We start from the raw sequence: 14,351 nt of genomic DNA, 5'->3' as shown, positions 1-14,351 counted from the left end.
GGGCGACCAGTTTGTTCGCGTCCGATGGAGGAACGCGACCCTCCGCCGCTGGTTCGAATACGAACCCTTCGCGATTCAACGCGAAACAAGCCTATTCAAGCGAGGTATCGAGTGCTCCTGACACCAATTCACGGAATATCAATTTAATGATCGAGAGCCCGACATCCGTTCGCGCGATTACCCAGACCGAATTTTCCTTGTGGAGAAAACTCTGCGACGAGACGAGAATAAGGCACGTGTGATAGTCTTGTTGCGTCAACATCTTGGTGCCTGAATTGAACTTTGTGATTTCACAATATCTTAATTTGAAAATTGTATCTATTGTCTGCGTTTTTGTAGCAATTATATAGTATATGACCACTTTTAATTAACTTTTAATTAAAAGAAAAAAAGAGAAAGAGGAAAGACTTGTTACAGTAAGCTCATACATTTAAATACGGAATAAATAATATATAATCATTATTAATGTTTTACATTAAAAATATAAATAGTAATGGACATATTAGAAAGAGGAAAAGAGAAAGTTTGACATGTACTTCAAAAAGTAAATTTTACATGAAATTTTGAGAGATTTAATTATTTTTACATAACAAAATTAATATACTGTTATTATCTACGTTTTACACGTTATAATACGAGTGTTTTGATAACTCAATAAACGTGTGACTGTAAGAATTACTACTCTTTAATAGACATTAAATCTTCGCAAACATCTCTAACGTAATGACGACCGTTAGAAGCGCGTGATAAACACTTGAGATAGAACTGCAAATTAATCGACGGGGGGATCGCGAGTGATCCATTCACCTATGTCCATCCTTCTCCCGCCGGCATCAAACAGTGGCCTCGTAATGGGATAGCCCCGACCACAATACGCCCTTCAGCCAGGCGGAAGAGAAACAAGGAAACAGCATTACCCGGGAAACGCGCCGGTAATCCCGACCGATCCAAGAACCATCAGTATCGATGGATGTATCAGTGTCATTGTCGCCATCAAAGTCGGGATCCTGCTATCACTTTGTGAGCAGCTATATAGACATTTGAAAAGTAATAAAAAAAAAAAAAAACTACATAAAAAAGCAGATAAACATGAAATTGTGAAATTTTATGATTCTCGAATTACGATTAAAATGTCAATTTCACTTCGATATTTCGTAATATACCGATCCACGTTGTAATTACGATTACGATCGTAATGTAAAACATGGGTGGCGCATCGCGTTTATTACGCCAATAGAGTAAATTACATCATCCGTTGGAATACGCACATACACCTACGCACGGTGCCATTATCATCGACTAACGAGGTGATCCGAACGAATATTGGCCTACGCAAGCGGCGCTATTTCGGCCGATAATTGGTCTCTACCGCATTATCCCGCGATCAACTGCCGGAGTACCATATGAAAGATCGATTATCGCCTCGCAAATCGTACGATGTAGTCGTCGATCGAGACTTTAAGCTCGTGGGAGACTGCGAAACCGTACAACAATTCTCGTGAATTTCCACGTGAAGCTCCATGGTCGATCGGGGAGAACGAGAGTCACACTCGAGATCCAAGGATTTAGGCGTGTGATGCTTGATGAAGTGGCCATTGCGCTAAGTCTGACCAGAACGCCGAGGATCGGCCGTTAGGATCGCCGTTGGTGCTCCGTTAGGCGGCTTACGAGGCAGTTACCAGGCCGTTACCATGTCGATGGTGCCACTTGTCTCGAGAGGCACCCTGCTTCAGCCTCGCCCGGATGAATGACATGATTTCGGCTTCGGGTATTCGATCGCATCAATCGTCCGGCCAGCTTCGGGCTACGATAACGAGCTGATAATGTTTCATGTATTACGCCGCGTTCCGTTCAGAAATTTTCGAGTCCAATCAGACCAAGCTGGAAGAAGGCAACGCTAACGGACATATAATAGGTAGTTCTTTTCGCAATTTACATAAAATTACGTTTAGAAATAACAATTCTCTTTAACGTATAATTAGATCAGCGTTATCCGTGATAAGGGTTCCTATCGCGCCGCACTCTATCGCGTTATTGCACTATAACTTGTCTCTGCTAACGCGCCTACCATGCAACAGAGAGCTTTAAGAGGCGATTGTCTACAATGGAGAGAACAGTAGTGAAAGAGAATGACACATTATGCCACTCTTGGATAATACTGTGAAAATATATACACTAAGAAATTAATACAAATTTTTATGTGAAAAACACAATTTAAATTTTCCGACCATATACACAATTATTATATATTTGTATCTGTAGAATTTTTTCATAACAACGATAAAAATTTAGAAATAATATTTACTACCAACTTTAATTGCTATCGTACACTGTATAATTATGGATATAATAATTATGCATTAAACTTGTGTAACGTTTATGGATTTCTTTTCTGCATCGAATGTTATATATCGAAACATGCGGTTGCAAAAAAAGAAAAGATAAAGGCTGACAAAACAAACGGCACCTTAAGCGCATTGTCGGCTGCTGTTTCTCGTAGATAAAATAGACCAGACCGTCTGAGTAAGATAGATAGATCGAGTAATGCGGGGCGGTTGGTAGCAAAAAACCTCCTTAAATCACAGGTGATCATTTTTGATCAATAGATTGTACAGACTTCGAAAATCGAAATACGACAATTTACACCCACGTGAGAGCTTCTTTGCTCTCTTCTCAAATTGATAACAATAAACTGGATATAAATGTGAATTCAAAATATTTCAGATTTTAAAATAGTTATGATAATTAACTTCTCTGATAATAAATAATCACAAATAATGATTTAAATAATAACGATTTGTTTTTTAATAAAAGTTATCACATTTACACATCTAAAAACAATAATCTGCACAATTTTTTAGTCACAATTTTTAATTCTTTACTAAATGCAAATTTTTTTAAATACGATTCTATCCTTTTCAAAACATAACTTTGTCTCCGTAGAGAGATTTACTATATATGTATAATGAATAATATATTAGCAGAGCTAAATTATATGTCAAAAGCAAAATGGACTTATATAATTTTTTTTCCGTTATTTTCTGCATAAAATTTTTTATCGGTACAGTAGTTGTTAAAATGAGTTACAATGTGAAATTGTTCTATTTTCCATGACACTTTAAAAGAAGGATTTATTTGTCGCATTATTTTGAGAAATTGTATACTATTGAAAATATTTGCAACATTAGCAGTTTAACAAACTCAATTTATTATATCCAGACATTGCATTCATTATACTATCGATGCTATTTGATTAGGGACTTACGATTCTATTATCTAGAGTAATCTACTTCATTACACGCGACAATGTAACTCTGTCACAGGTACCGCAATGCGTTCTATATGCCCAGATACCGCTGCTACGTTATCCTCGTTTAATCCATTTCGTATCCTTTTTTCAGAGATCACAGAACAATCTCTGTCGCGGTAAAACGATGGATCTCTCCGAACCGCAGCAGATATCGGTTCCATCTCTTTGCCCTTTCACCCTCGTCTACTTCTATCCGACTTTCTCTCAGAGTTCTCCTCTTTTTTTACCGCAGATAGTATCTCAACCAGAGACGATTTTTCGCCGGAAGGAACGAATCTAGCACCGCCCGCGCGCTACCGCCTCGAATTTTTACAGTGCACAGTCGATCCGACTCCCATCGCGAAAATGGAAAAGCGAAACTTTATTTGTATCGAGAGAGAGAAAAAAAAAGAGCGAAATATATCGTCATGTTTCAAAATCTTGACGTTAAATTTCACATACGATCCATTATATAATCTGCTCAGTTAACTCCCAATATTATTTTGTACGTAACGATTACATCAATATTATTGTGCACAATTTAGATTTAAAGTATTTTTTTATTTCAATTTAGTTTAATAATTTAAATATTAACAATTTTGTGCGGAAAATTATTCTTTATTTTGATAAAAACGAATTATATATATATACAATAGCGCAAATTTATTTTATGTCATAGATTCTACAAATGCGAAAAATATTTGCATAATATTTGCATAAAGTTTTTTTGCATAATGTTTAGTATGTATAGATAAAAAAAGAATGTTAGATTAATATTTTATATAAACACACATTTCATACTTTATATAGACATTATAAAATATGAAACATGTTTGTATTTATTTTTATAATGATTATGTAAAACATATTCTTTTTTAGTTATTATCTTAGAATTATCTTACAGCCTTATCAGAAACAATTACTCAACTCGGCAAATGTTACAAAAAATATAGGCGTGAATGTTAAAAATCTAGAAAAAGGGAATACAAATAGATATGATTCGAAATAAACATATTTATATATTTTATGATTTAAAAAAAAATGATTTCTATTTTATATTTCTATTTTATACCGAATTTCTACTTTACATGATATTAATTAATTAACGCGAAAATAATACGTTTATAATGTGCATTCATTGCTGGTATTAATATATGAAATAAAAATCGCGTTAAGATAAACCACATTTCTTTTAAATCAACATACGCAGGCATGTCGGATGTTCGGTTTCAATTTGGTCGGAGAATCGATGAGATCTCAGCGCTTTAGCCAACATTTATACCACTGTGATTCGGCTTTTCGGTTACATCAACGTAATGGACTCGGCAGTGCTATCGTAAGCGATATTATGACGGCGGCTTAAAATAAGCAGAAAGTTGAACCGACTAAGACGCAAGTATTGTAATTATGCTAATAGCCACGGTGTTCAAACAACCTGTGATGTGGTCTAGTGCCAGACTCGTTCGGGTCGCGGTCGATCAAACCAACTTTTTCCTACTACTTATTAATATTACCTGACTCACAGTCTCTCCTCTCTCTTTCACTCGCTTTGCTCTGCAAAAAGCTCGCACTAAATCTCTCTTTCTCCTTCTTCCTCTCCATCTTTATTTCTCTTCTTCGATTCTTTTTATACTCTCTCCTCAGTATACCGTGCAATTCCTGAAGTAAAAATCTTCAACATTTCTTCATTACTTATGGCCCGGCCGCGAAGTTGCTGTCGAGGAAGAGTATAAGTAGCGAAGGACTTTCGTCAAAGAAAGCCGAAGGAGAAAGATACAGCGGACATTCAATCTCGCTAAAATCAAAATTTAATGTTTTATAATTGGAATAAAAAAATTTAGAGTTGTTTAATACAGGTTTCTTCTTGTCAAATATTTAATTATCACAATTGACGAGATATATTTATTGTATTCATGTATTAATGACAAAGGTATCAGCTTCTTCGAATCCCTGCTAAAGGAACAATCGACTCTTAAATTTTGTGAGATTTAAGTTTAATGCAGCGGATATATCACGCAAATTAAATCTTTGAGAGTGATCACAGTATATTATTTAGAAACTGTCTGCGAGAATGTTGCGACATTAACGAGCGTGATGCGTCGAAGTAAATGTTACCGCGGAGGCAAAGCTGTGGTTAGAATGCTAAGCAACCGACACGTATTTATTTACCGTATTATTTACGTACTCCCGTTCTCTCGTTTCTCCTGCTACTCCATATGTTGCGTTTCGCTCGTTAATCATACTGCGTACTATAGTTATTTTCGCACGCAGATCTCAGCGTGCAAACTCTAATCTATACGAATACGCACGAATTTTCTGAATAACGTGCGAATATTACTTGGTAACTAATCGTCACATTTTTGTTTTTAATACACGCGATACGATATATAGGAACACAAATATAATTACTAGAATTTATGCACGTTTCACTCTTAGTTCGGCAGCGCGAGGAAAATTATGAGATCTGTATATACGAAGGAAAGAAAAAGTTTGTGTGGAATGAAATGGCGTTAAAAGTAGAAATACGATTTCTGCAATTAAGTATGAAAAAAAAATGTACGGATGGCTTCTCACATTTTTGCAATTATCATTGGTAAGCAATTTTTTTCAATAAATAAATACGAAATGAAATATAAAAAGAAAAACATCGCAACGCAAAGGCGTAATTGATTCCCGACTTGATTAACAGCTTCATGATGAAACAGTATCCCGCGAGTCTCGCACACTCACTCGTTCACTGCCACTTCAACAAGGGCGTAAGCAAACAACGAGTCGCTTTGAACATACGGTACATTATACCAACAAGCAGTTCTATCTCTGTCGCTGAGAGAAAGAAAAAACAAGAGCGAGAGAGAAAGAGAGAGAAAGTCTCTATATAAATATATTCAAGAACTTTCGTAGAGCAAAATATCGTTGCAGTCTTGTGTCTCCGCTGAGGCTCCGAGGAAGGATATTATCTAAAGCCAGTCTGCAACCGTCTATCGAGCCGTACGTCTCTCGTTCGGTGTTCCATCGAATCTCACGGATTTCCAGACAGAGCAGGAGGAAGCAGGGGAAGGGGACAGGGGGACGTAGGGGACTGGGTAAGGTCGATCGGATGGTAGAGGGACGTTGGGGGAGAGGGTGATCGGTGCGGAGTAAGTAGAGGAAAGAAGTCCGGATCCAAAGGAATATTTATCGAGTGGATATTGAAATTGATGGTCGCTACCTCAGACATGCTAATCCGACGAGCGAGCGGATTTCTGATAACGCCCGGCGACGGGCAAGAAATAACAGAAGGGTAATTCAAATCGCGAAGACGCGCCGCCGGCGAGATTACTTATGAGGTTTACTTATGAGGCGCCGTGGAAAAACGCCGTTCCACGGCACCCCCTCTTCCGCTTCCGTCGCTTCCCGGTCTTCTTCCCGCGCGTATCCTCCGAGGGAGAGACATCTTGCCGAAATCAAGAATCTGCCTTGCGAGCAAACGAGTTGAGACGAGGATGTGGAGCGAGAAAGTACGCGCGCGGGGATAGTTTGTCGAAGAGACACGGTATATAAATTTTCGCGCTTGTAATAGAAACACAGTTTATGATATATGTAAAAATGTAGTGTTGTAAGTATAGTATACGTTAATTAAATCTTCAAGAGTGGCCATTTTTTTGAAAAACTAAATTTTCACAAAATTCATAAAAAGGTTTTATTTAATAAAAATGAACATAGTTTTGATTAAAAATGAATTCAAGTATGATTGACTTATATTAAATGTCTATCAATAAATCTCTTCGAATGTTCTCTTGCATTTGGTCTTCCGGTTCCAACTAATTTCGCATGTTAATTGAAAGAGAGAGATAACTTTTTTGATCGATTAAACTCTGAAGTCATCAAATTAATTCCAGAAAATAGTTTTCAGAAAACCTCAAATTTTAGGAGAGAAATAAGGAGTGAAAAATATAAAAAATGAGATGTCTATCAATTAAAGTTAAAAATTTATATATATATATATATATATGCCGTTTTTTGAAAAGAAAATCTCAAAACGTATATCTGCCGTTTTCAAAAAGTTAATATATTGATTTTTTTACTGTGATAAAATCGGAACTCGGTGATTGCTTTTCAGTGATAACAATAATACAATATCTAACTCGAAAGAAGAGCAAGTCCATATCATCAGCTGGCGGTTATCTCGTTAAAAATACATAATAGCCTACATACATAATATTTACTCGCGAACAGAGATTGCGCATCGTCCTGTAAATATCTAGAGCGGTTTTATCAGAAGGCGGCGAAGCGCAACGTACACGATTCTCTCTCCCTCTCTCCCTTCTTTTCTTTACAAAGAAATATTATTTCCGCGTGGCTATATTACACTTACCGGGAATGGATGAAAGCGCGTCGCGAGGTAACCGGTAACTACCCATTAAATGCAACCCAGATGGTGGCAAGCGCGAAGACGGTGGACAACGAGAGGCGCGGTAACATCCCTACAAAAGGTTATAAAAATTCAATTAACCCAGCAGTTTTAATTAATTCTGTATTTATATGACGCGATAAACAGAAACTGCTCCCTGCGCGGTCGTTTCGTTTAATCCACGCCATTGTGTTATACACCGCCGGTGCCGCGACGGACAAACCCGATTTTCGCGCGGCCTGTTCTGTTGCATGCTCCACGATTCCACCCTTCCAGTCCCTGTCGTTGATTCCAGTTGCCGTTTACTTGTGTAAAGGGGACAAGCGAAACATCTAGAAAAAGCCGATTGTGTCACTCGCATTCTAATTTCTGCGTCATTTTAAAGAGATCATACGTTCTTATCGTCGACAAAATCGGAAATAATTATTGCTATTAAGTGTGTTGGCTGTAACGCTCGATGCGAAATTTCCACAGATCAATAAGCTCATGATGAACGCGTCTACGAAAATTAAACATGTCAGAGTAGAATTTTATTGTTTAAACTTGTTTTTTTGCTTCCTCATAGAGGAAGCTTTGTTTTTTATTTTAATTTTTATTTTGCTCACAAAGCTTTCTCTATGAGGAAGCAAAAATTGAAAAATCCGCATGCTTAAAGCAGCTTAAGCATTGTAAGATAAAATGATGAGGAAGCAATGTGCAAGTTTCTAATTTGCACAACTCTACTTGTTTTTTTTTTGTAAAAATAACAAAATTAGAAAATTAAAATTGAATATTTTTATTACCACGTTTTCATATCAAAATCATTGCATATCTATTAAAGTTTAAATATTTTCGTGCATTTTAATTGAGTACCTATATATTAATAAAATTATATATAAAAGTTTACAAGATATATATTTTAAAACAATAAAAATTGTTTGAAGACACGACGAAAATCATATTTTACGAAAGTTACGTGTCATCAGTAAAATCAGAGCGGTAGATGGCCAGAGCAGGAGATCGCGCTGATTCGAAGACAAAGAGAGGCAGGATGGAATCTTGTTAGCCCGTTAGCTTTTGCGGGACGTCGGAATTTTCGGCGTCGCTCGAAAGTTTCGTCGACCGTGAGCACCGCGATACGGATTTAAATTCAGGCACCGCGAAAATTCTAGAAATCCTCGATACGGGGGTTGGTGACCGGACTTGGATCGTGCGTCCGCGTCGCTGCGAGGTTTTGCGGCTGGTTGCAGGATTGGCTGGTTAATTTCACACTCCCATGATTATATAGGCGAGATGGGGAACATTTATATTCGCGCGCGCGCGCGGGAGTGCCGAGGGTGTCTGATTGGGTCCGATATTCAGGGAATAAAAAAGTTCGTCGACGACGAACGCCACACCGATTCGTGTCGTTCGCACTCACTTCCGTCGTTCCATCGTTTCTCTCTTTACCGTTTTCGTTTCCCACCAGCTGTTTGTCCCCGTTCCGCGTCCTATCCCTTCATCCCCTTTTCCCCGTCCTCGCAAAAGCGTATAGATAACCACCAGGACCAGGAATGTATAGACGTAATGCTTCCGTTCGCCGAATCAAAATGTTCGATCATACGCGAGATTGGCTCATTCTTTACCTTCTTGCGCCGTTCCATTTTCGTAGGGCCGACGAGACCCTGGAACGGATATGTGCGAAGGATACTTTGATCGTCGCAGGAAAAAAATGGACGAAATGAATCGGGCGAAATCTTGCGAAAGTCAATTTGCAAAGTTTCCAAATAGATAGTCTTAGTGACGACTCGTCATTGAATACGAATAAAAAGAATAAAAGATATTAGAATTATATAAAAATAATTAATAATTGTCACTTTCTATCGATTTTGTTTTCTATTAAATAAATATAATCAACAGTTGTAACAATTTTATAAACATTTTATTAAAGATTATAAAATTATTATTATTATCATTAAATTTATTTTAAAGAAATGTTTTATCACACGCGCTTGCTTGGATAATAAAGATAGAAAAGTTTATAATCTCAGGAATATTTTAATTATTATAATCTGACGAATATTTTATATATTTTAAAATGTATCACATCGTATACTTATATGTGGCTTCTGCATTCCGTTAAGCATTGGATCGTTACACAGGAAGGTCCATATCATAAAGCGCGCCTCAATCATGAGATCTAAGTAACGGCCACGATAACCGCTTTACAGCTCATAGCCGCATAATCTGCGGCAATATAATTACGTGGTCCCCAGTGGAACTTTAAACACTGCCGCTGTGTAATAAAAGTAGTATTAAAAGTTCCATAACAATTAACACTAAGAATATGTCGAACAGTTTTGACAATGATGTTGCATATATATTGTATAAATTTATTTATAAATATATTTTAGTATATTTTATAAATAATTAAAATAGATATATTTATGAGGGGATGTTTTTAAAATAACAATACTAAAACTGCCGAATTATTATTCAAGAAAACTAACAACATTTAGCGACAATCTTTACAATTGGATGTGCTACAATTCATCCCTTTCAGATACTATAAAACCCTGCCTTCGGCTTCGAATACTCGCGCCGACATATCCGCGCTACGATCAAGCGCGGTGGCCTGTAATCGCGGAAATTTGGAAAAAGGGCTGCAGCGGGCCATTGTGCGAAATGAACGGTGGACGAGGGGGAGAGAGAGGCGAAGGCGAATGGGTGGCAATCTATAGTGAAAATGCGATTCGCGCAGGACTCGTTTCGAACGGTCAGGCTACGCCAACACTGGCTGCTTTTAGTGTGAAATGAATGCTTGTAATTACGAAGGGATCGCAAGAGGGGGTGGAAGAGCGAGGGAGAAAAAGAAAGTCAGGGGGACCCGGGCGGTGGATGGTTGGCGGGACTAGACGGGACGAAGAGAATAGAAGTACAACGGTTCGCTAAAGTCGATCTACAATGATAGACCATTGGCTCCATCGGTATAACTGCAACGCGCTGCACGTTACCCATCCTGTCATAATGTCCACTAGTTGTAATAGCCACCCTCTCTGTCAACCCTATCGGACGGACGAGACGAGACGCGTAGGCTTGCGAAATGGACGGGCATATCCCGGACGAAGGAAACGTTAAATGACAAGGGAAGACGGAAGAAGAAATTAGATTCATTATACGATCGATCCCGGGAAACTCTTGGTCGATATACGAGGATTTTTCCGTCGACGAAATATAAATGCAGTTGGTACATTCCCTTTCGGGGTCCATTTAGATTACAGGTGAGCCGCGCTGTTGCTCTCATCCCATCGGGATTCTATCTTTATTCAAGAGATATCCGCCGCTCCTTGATCAGCTGTACTATTTTTTGTCCATTGAACTCTTCTACGCCACGCGAGCAGTATCGTGTTATCAGACTGGCTGGTTTCGTCTAGCAAAGAAACCCTTTTGCCGGGCACTGCACAATTTTTTACGTCGATCCGAAACGAAAATAAATAGCTGGATTCAAGCTACGTCTCATTCGAATGTTCATCAATGTGTATGTACGTACATTTATAGATCCGTGAATATAGCAGTTTCGTTAAAAAAGTTATTTCGAGTTTTATACGTGAGATTATATACGTATTAAATTATCAAATCTCTTATATGGAGATTTTATCAAATACACACAAGAGAGAAAAAATTTCTCTCTCTATCTTGTAGTTGCCGCGCTGTTGCTCTCATCCCATCGGGATTCTATCTTTATTCAAGAGATATCCGCCGCTCCTTGATCAGCTGTACTATTTTTTGTCCATTGAACTCTTCTACGCCACGCGAGCAGTATCGTGTTATCAGACTGGCTGGTTTCGTCTAGCAAAGAAACCCTTTTGCCGGGCACTGCACAATTTTTTACGTCGATCCGAAACGAAAATAAATAGCTGGATTCAAGCTACGTCTCATTCGAATGGTCATCAATGTGTATGTACGTACATTTATAGATCCGTGAATATAGCAGTTTCGTTAAAAAAGTTATTTCGAGTTTTATACGTGAGATTATACGTATTAAATTATCAAATCTTCTAAAAGGAGATTTTATCAAATACACACAAGAGAGAAAAAATTTCTCTCTCTATCTTGTAGTTATTTTTATATCAAGTAAAACTTCTATGTGTTTACGCGTGCAAAAAAAGTGCCATTTACGATCTCTGAATAAATATTTCAACCTGGAATATGATGATAGTACTTGATGATAGCAGATCGATCATACAATGAATTGACTTTGACAGATGAATATTCAAATATCGATGAATTTTCAAAAATACGAGTGATATACATTCTACTTAATTATAAAAATTGCAACAGAAAGCGCATAAATCTATTTACATTACATAAATGTAAAAATGATTTTTAATAAATACACATTTTATATGAGAAAATAATTATAAACAGTTTTTACTTTAAGTGTGTTATTATACACACAGATGCGACAAATTTTTCATCGCATTTGTTACAATAACATGATTTACAGCAAAGTATAATGTAGAAAATAACGAAATGATTAGATTTTTTTGCTCTTTTAGAAACTCATATTTTATGTTATTTTCCGACGCGCTACAACATCATTCTTGGGCGAAACTCATCCCCACCACGCAATTGACTTGCGGGTACATTAATTTAGCGATTCGGGGTAATATATTTCGGAGTTTGCCAGCTGAAACAGCTTTATACGCCAGATTTAATTAATAATCTAGATTAGATATATGAGAGTCGTGTGTTGCGCGGGGAAGTGTTCTTAGTTGGCAGATTTGGCCTCGACTGTAATTTCGCCAGTAATTGGACCGATACGGAAAACTTGCCTCTCCATCTAATCGCCTATACTCCTATACCAAAACTTATGCCAAGTTGACTCCATGCAAACTTGATACATATTAAGGGGCATATTACTTTTACTAAAAATATCAAAAAAACATTCAAAACATGAACAGCATCCGTTAGTTTAAAAAAAAATATGTAGCATAGTAAATTTCTTTATATTATATATATATCAACTCTCTATATTTGAAAATAACATTTATTAATAAAAACGAATTTTATATCTTTTATATAGCAGAGCACGTCATCAGCAGAGAATATCTTAAATATTACTTCCACGTGTAAAAGATTTCAAGAGATAACACAGAGCAAGTTTTGGGAAAGGAAATTTTAACTGAGATATATCTTTTTATTTATACATTTTTTATATTACTTTTTTTATATTAATTTTACATGGTCGATTTTTGTCATTCAACAAAGTACTTGCGCGGTAAAATATAAAATGAAAATAAAAATAAAATATAACATTATAAGAGATTTGTTAAACGTTTTGACAACTTCTTATTTTATTCCGTATCTCTGAATGCATAAATAAAACGACGTTATCCACACGGCAATTCATTAACTATGTCGGGAACAATTACAATTGTCAAGTCGAGACATAACGAGATCTGAGACGTGAGCATAATTATGGCTATCAGATTCGAAGCTAATAGCTCTGTATCACCCCAAGCGCGGAGTATTGTTGCCATCTCCCTCGTTGCCTGGGGGCTCTCTACGTAATTACCATTACCCACAAACCGATAGCTACCGTGCTTATCATATTCTGCGGTAATAACAGCGTTGGTACAGCTATCACGCTGTGATTGCATTCGATTCGAGATGTTGCCCTGCGTGATCAGAGACAGGTCCGAAAAACCGAATGAGAAGTGTGTATACGTGTGTATCTAGCAAGATAAGAAAGTTTCAATCAAATATGGCATTAAGTATTGATGTGTTATTGTGATATTTAAAAATATTTTACAAACTATAAATTATTTATTAAATATATTCTCTATCTCAATTTATTATTTTAATTCTTATAATGCAAAAATTAATTTTGATGTCTCAAAAATTATATGTTAAAATTATATATAACACAATTGATAAAAAAAGATAATTAATGAAATATATATGCACACACACGTGCGCGTACAAACAAACATACAAATGTATTTTTACATGAAAACTAAAAATTTAAAAAAATGGCTTGATGCTGAACTCGTCAAGTTTTACTTCAGACAAAAGTAATATTAACAAATTTTCTGCTTACTTTCATAGCATCATCACTTTATTACCCACATCTATATAACCGCATCGCGTATTTACTTCTCGCTTAATATTCTATGCTTTCATGAGACGAGAGATCGCTTTACGACCGCCGCGAAGTACCGTATAATGCAGTTTTAAGCCACGACTTGTAAGCTCCGGAGACCAATGATAAACCGCCAACAATAATAACGCTTACACGATGCGGTTGAATGCACGCTGGAAAATGCATTGCGAGATCTCATGCGTGCTACCTAGACCGAAATAAAAAGATACGTTGCGTTTGCATGCATGTAATTGCATCATTAACTTAAATCTCGTTAATTACGTGTACTTTACGCTCTTGCATTGTTTTCAAAAACGAAAACTATGTATATATAGTTGATTCATTTTATATATTTCATTATTTTTCGATATTACTACTATTTGATAATTGTTCTGAAATATCTGAAAATAATTTTCCATCTAGTTACAATCTATGTCATTTGTCACATTCTTCCGCTTAAAAAAATCATGCCCGCTCCTTCCCATCTTAATCGAGGCGCCAACATTGTTGTATATTATCATAGACATAGCATATCCTGAATTTTAGTCTATGATTTTATATATATATAT

Source organism: Formica exsecta, unplaced genomic scaffold (genome assembly GCF_003651465.1).
Source record: "Formica exsecta isolate Colony F162 unplaced genomic scaffold, ASM365146v1 scaffold11, whole genome shotgun sequence".
Taxonomy (NCBI): Eukaryota; Metazoa; Arthropoda; class Insecta; order Hymenoptera; family Formicidae; genus Formica; species Formica exsecta.
Note: the sequence above shows the minus strand (reverse complement) of the source record.